Below are 6,480 nucleotides of genomic sequence, written 5' to 3' on the forward strand. Positions count from 1 at the left end.
GGAGGCGAGAGGGAGAGTGGGTTTTCCATCCTCATCCTCACTTTCGGGCCGAGCCTGAGGACATTCACACTGGTCTCTATAAGCCAGGGCCCGGCCCCCGGAGCCGAAACTGCCAATTTTCCGTGCACGCTAAATGCAGGAGCTGCTGGCTTGGCACTTGTGGCCCGGGTGATCTACTTATCTCTGGATGAGTCAGAGGCTGGTAGAGAATTGGCTGGTCTGGCCGCCTCGGTGGAGAACGACACCTCTCGATAGGTTTGCTTGCTCTTCGGCTACCAGGTCGAACCACGTGCTAATAGTCTAGTCTGGTTTCGGTGTCTCTGAACTTAGGACCTGTGTGACTGGAGCCCTCCCTGCCTTCTTCTCCCACCGTCGGAGCTCACCTATAGGAACTTGCTTTAGAGTTATTTTGTGAGACGCTCTCACCACCCCCCCTCCCCGCCCCCCGCCCCTGGCCCAGTCCAGAATATAACATTCCAAAAAGCAATTCATTTGGACTGAGAATCATTTCTGGGCCTATAATTATTTTTATGATACAGTGTTTTGGGTACACAAAGGAGGCATGGATCAATAATTTGGCGCATAAATGGAAGACCGAGTAAGTATAAATCCACACCCCTTCTCTCTTCCTCTGCAGCTTATCAATCAAACATAATAGAGAGTAAATTCTTTGGCCTTTGGTTCCAACTGGATAAGCTAGTTGTCTAAAAACGAGAGAGAGCAAGCCTAGCGGACTGACAACAAAAGGGAGATAGAGAAATGAGAAAGATTGAGACAAGAACGACTCATTAAAGCCTTTTCAGAAAGTGAAATATAGTGAACATTCCATCAAACCTTGGAGAAGCTTTTCTATGTGGCTCCCTTTAGCCTAAGAGTTGGAGAATTAAGAGAAGACAATGTGTTTGTGCGGGAACAAATGGAGGCAAGAAAATGGAATGAAAGAAAAAAAAAATGAGTGGAACTTGAAGAAATAGTCAATTCGATGCCATTAATAGGATCTTGGAACCTTAAAAATAATTCCTTATGCCAATTACTAGGACTTTTTGTCAGAATAAGGCATTGGACTCTCTACATGACCATCATCCATTTTGAAAATAATTGATAGTTTTGTTCAGTATAAATCCAGACCTAATGAAATGGGATATGAGTAAATGTTTCTTGCAAGAATATGAAAAAACTTTGCAAAATGTATCTCTATTGAATTACTGATTTAAACACTATAGGCTACCTTGGAGTCCTATCACCATCAGCAAAAAGCTTCACTCTTATGAGGGACTGTATTATGAAGAGCTGTATTGGAGGTCAGAATAGATATGATCCAGGTATAGGTGTATCACTTAGTTGCAATATATGTATATTCCAAGGCTGGTGGAAGTGGCATTTTTGTAACTTTTTTTTTTTTTTTACCAGTTTCTTAATTTCTCAAGGCTGCCAGAAACTTTTCTAGGTTCTGTGATAGTATTTTGCTGAGACATGACATTGTGTACTTTTTCACTCAGAATTGGTGTTTGCATTTTCTAACCATTTAATGTGTCCTATCTTCATTGAGTGGTGAGGGACAGAGATACTAAGCAGTATGTAGAGGGTTAACCTTACAATTACTGGTCTTCTTTTGGGATACGTTATTTAACAGTTTACATTTCTTTACAAGCTGTGCTCCTCGTTCCCCTCATTACTTATCCTGTTTTTCAGACACCATTGCATTCCTTACCAAGCTTGGGCATTTGTTACTTATGTTTGTACTGGACGTTGTTCTCTCTCCAAATGAAAGTATGAACTGACCCAAAGGCTTAAAGTTTCTTCTAAGTTTTCTTTATAGTCTTCCACTTTCCTATTCAAATCTCATTTCTCCCTCCTTCCCCTATCACTTTACAATCTAAAGATTTTCTTTTTCTTTTATCTCGCTTAGCTTGACAACATACATTTGGGGTTTATGGACTTGAGGGAGTCTGTGAACTCCTTCTCTCCCTGCTAAATTTAGGTGTGATGGTGGAACTGTGTTTATTTTTGCAATGTACATTCAGAATAGTGTATAAAATCTATAAATTATGAAATATATGCATACCTTGGAGAAATTGCAGGTTCGGTTCCAGACCCCTGCAGTAAAGTGAGTCGTAATCTTTTTGCGGGTGGAAGGTTCTCTCCAATTCGTAAAGAACATCATAACTGTAAAGCACGATAAAGTGAAGCTCAATAACATGGTATATGTAAACAGTGCCAGAGTCAAAAACAGGACGTTGTCAGTAACCTAGAAACAGACTCTGAGGATCCCTTCTCCTTCCACGTTTTTGACTTTTTAAATTATTATTTCCTTGCTCTTCTGTACAAGTTTTACCTGTATGCACATATATAACATATGCATCCCTTTACGATATTATTGAGTTTTACCTATTTTACAAGTTCATGAGTGGAATTATCTTGTATGTATTCTTTAGTGTCATGCTTTTTTCATGCAATATTAAGTTTGCAAGATTTACCCAAATTATATGTAGCTGTAGTTTATTTTCATTGTGTAAATATATCATACTTTCTGTCTGTCACATTTTATTAATTTGTTGGAGTTCTTTACACAAGAATCTCAACCTTTTTGGTTGCATGTGTTGTAAATAAATATCTTCCACTCTGTGGCTTATTTTAAAATTTTTCTTTATTGATTTCTTTTGATGTGAAATTCTTAATTATAATGTAAGTGTGTTTATGAATCTTTTTTTTGTTATAGTGTCCCTCCTCCCCCTCACTGTCCTCCCTGGTTAGGAATGCTTTCCGTACCCCAAGGCCATGAAGATATTCTCCTATATTGTCTCTTAAAAGTTTTGTAACTTTGAGAGAGATTGTAGCATTCATCAGACTCTCAACCAGAACTGAGAACCTCTGACTAAGGTACAGCATTTTTATATTGTTTCTCCAAAGAGCAGGGAATACAAAGTTCTAGGTCCTACCCTAATCACCTGGAGTAGGCATTTGATAGGATTTAATAAATACTAAACAGATTTACTCTTTCTATATGTTGGTGTCTTTACAGTAAACTCTGGAAGGACTGATATAACTTCTCCAATGTGTTTTCAGTAAAGTAATATTGTCAGTATGAGGACACAGAATAAAATTTGTTATGTTCACTATTAACCAGGTGCTTCTTATATGTTATACCCTGTGAGATAGGTATTATTTTCTCCATTTTATAATTGAAAAGATTGAGGCTCGGAAATATTTAAACAACTTGCCCAAGGTCCCCTCAGCTAGTAAATGGCAGAATGGGGACTTGAATCCAGGTCTGACCTGAAAGTTCACATTTTCCCAAGCTATCCCACTGGCTGCTAGTAAGAGTCAATTGCTATTAATGCTCCACACATTTATACCTGAATGTTTCTTGTTATATATTTAGAAATACTTTACATCTAGTGTTTTTCTGCTTAGGCAGGGCTATCACAGTCTTATTTAACTTCATTCCTAAAAAAACACCCTGAGAAGGATACTTTTTATTATTCTCATTTTAGAGATGAGTAAATTGAGACTCAGAAATGTTGAAGACTCAATCTAAAATAACACAGCTAAGTATAACTACACCTCAGTTACCTATATTGTGTTTCAAGTCATAAACTGTAGTTTCGTTGATTCATATAACATATGGCCCAGAGTTTGTAGCTCTTATAAGTTAGGTAATTTTAAAACTGCATCAATTCTTCTAGGCCACCATCTTACCATTTTTGTTATTAGAATTCCAAAGTTTTCTAATTTATTTTGATAAAGTTATTAAAAGTTTCATGAAACTATAGACATATTTTTACATTGTTTAAAAATCCTGCATTCACCAGGTTCTTTAAAACCTGTCTAGTTATCCCCATCAATATAATGTATGCAAAATGGTGCAGACAATACAGGGAATACAAAGATATATATTTAAAAGCATAGTTTCCATGCTTTTAAAGAACACATCAGAGAATTAGGGAAGGTAAGACTAACGGACTTAAAGAAGATGAATGAGGATATAAAGTAGTTTGTGGTGACTATCAACTGGACTTTAGCTTAAGAGAACAGACCATCTTGGTTCATTTCTCAAATCATCTCTTACTGTGTGACCTTGGACAAGTAACCTAACCTCTCTGTACTTCCATTTTTTATTTGTTAATATGAATAAAATCTGTTACATAGGTTTTGAAGATTATATGAGTTAGTATACATAATTCCCTTAGAAAACAGCTGGGCACATAGTAAAGTTATTAGCATTTATTTATGTTGTTAACCTAAGAATAAAAGGCTAAAGTGAGAGGCAACAAACATTTATTTGAGATCCCAAAATATAGCTATTCGTGAAGCACAGATGCAGGTAGAAAAATCCGAGTAGTGTTCCGAATCTGAAGTGAAGGCAAGGGGGTTTTTGTAAGAAAGGGAAGGGGAATAACTACATAAATAGAAGGAAGGAATTTCCATTGGTGTTAATAAATCAAGGAAGGAATTTCTGTAGGTGCAAATAAGCTAAGTTATTCTTTAGTTACACATGGTGGTGCTAATTCTAAAAAATGTTTTTAATTTTTAGTCTTATAGTCATAATGTCTGCTCTCCTGGTAGCTTTGCAAACAGTTCTTTGGGATACAATATTGTTTTGGCCCAGTTCAAAGGTTATTTTGCCCATTTAAACATTCCAAAGGTTTGAGGAGTAAGATGTCAAGGCAGTTCCTCTGGAATGGCAGCTCCAACTCCATTTTGAAGTGGCTCTGTTTACATAATTTTTCACCTGTGTGTCTGATTGAGGTGCTCTATGACTAAAACTCATTCACACTAGACTATCAATAGGTATAAAGAACTAATATGAATTTCTTTACGATTTTGGAAATGGAGAGGAAGTTAGACTAGGAGAGGAATTTAGAAAAGTGCTGGACTAGGATAATTAAATGAGTTAATACTTATTGTGTACTGGGTATCAGGTACTATTCTAATTGTTTTACAGTATTTTTCTCATTTTAGTCCTCATACCAGTCCAATGAAGTAGATGTGACAAACAGATGAGGAACCTGAGGCCTAGGGGGGATAAATAATCTACTCAAGATGACACAACTAGGAAGTGACACAATAGGATTCTGTGACAGAAACTCCTGCTTGCCTACCTAATATTCTCTTCCTTCTTCCTCAGTCAATGGAACCCTGTATTGCAGACTGCAGAGATGCAAGTAGAAGTTGTTGAGTGGGGTTTCTAGGAAAGCTCTTTAAAGAGGACTCAACTACACAGAATATCCTTTTGCTTTTGTCATTTCCTTCTCCCTCCTACCAGGAACAAGGATGTGTAGATCACAGCAGACATCCTGGGCCATGAGGTTACCTTGAGGATGGAATCCATGTACTGAGAATGGTGGAGCAGAAAAGTAGATGGAATCTACTTTTGCCAGTGATAAGAGAGTCATCATCTGAGCTTTTGATTACCTGCCTCCTCCTTTATTTGAAAAAAATAAATAAATAAACTGTCTTGTTTAAGCCACTATTATCTTATATCTCTATAACTAGCAGCTGAATGCACTTCCTAACTGATACAAATTCTAATTTGATCTTGTTTCTCTCTCCTTACCACCAGGCTATAATGTATTTTGTTAACCTGAAGTTCCCTTAGGGTACCTAGATTCTTGTTGCTATTTTGAACTTTATTATAATGTGACCTTGGACAAATAACTTAGAGTCCCTCCCCTTTTTTATTTGCATCTTTTGAAAGAGAATTATTCATTCTCTATTTGACATATTTATTATGGGGAACATGCTTGTAAACTTCAAGTTCTCATGTGTGATGTACTGAAAAGGAAACCTATAGAATCTGAAAACAGTTTTTTGTTTTTGTCACTGCCTAGTGCCAGGTTTGAATACTTCTCAGCGAATACAGATTGTAAAGGGGTTGATTTTGTCCCTACTCTGATGCATATGAACAGATAAAAACTTGCAATTGCTCTGAGCCCTATCATGCATGCTATGGCTGCTGCTTGGGATTCAGAGTTCATTTGTTTTCAATATGGCTGCTTTTATTGTTCCAGAGCAGTTTCCTGAAGATATATTAATCAAGGAATTGCTACACTGGAGGATAGTTAAATGCTTTTTCCGTGAGAGCTGGCAAAGAACAAGGGGCACAGAAGAAAATGTTTGCACAGCATATGGAGAATTAGTTTTTCAGGCAATTTCACTATTTTCAAATAGTCCTTTTACACTAGTACAGGGGTGTTCACAAACACACACAAAGAACAAAAAATGACAACAAAAAAACATGGCGGGCCCCCCAGCATGGGGCTACCCATGTAAATCATTCCTTCTTGACGCGTCACCACACCCCTAGTTTCTCTATTTCCTCAGAAGGACTCCCCCTCAACACACACTACTAGTTCAATGGGGATAACTGGAGCTATCTGGAGATTACTAGGTAGATTTATATGTGTTACTCAGTTGAGGTATAACTTGGAGATGCAGTTTATAAATGAAATTCATTTGGAATAAGCAGTAGTATTGCAA

At 37.2% G+C, this 6,480-nt stretch overlaps 1 long non-coding RNA gene across 1 annotated transcript; it reads left to right on the forward strand.

Annotated features, from left to right (window-relative positions):
- Window positions 1–606: 606 nt before the first annotated feature.
- On the forward strand, window positions 607–5,470 carry LOC111739122. Its single transcript, XR_002780117.1, has 2 exons — window positions 607–2,880; window positions 5,267–5,470. It is a non-coding gene; the product is annotated as an uncharacterized LOC111739122 (long non-coding RNA).
- The last annotated feature ends 1,010 nt before the right edge of the window (window positions 5,471–6,480 follow it).

This window comes from Pteropus vampyrus, unplaced genomic scaffold, assembly GCF_000151845.1.
Source record: "Pteropus vampyrus isolate Shadow unplaced genomic scaffold, Pvam_2.0 Scaffold47, whole genome shotgun sequence".
NCBI lineage: Eukaryota > Metazoa > Chordata > Mammalia > Chiroptera > Pteropodidae > Pteropus > Pteropus vampyrus.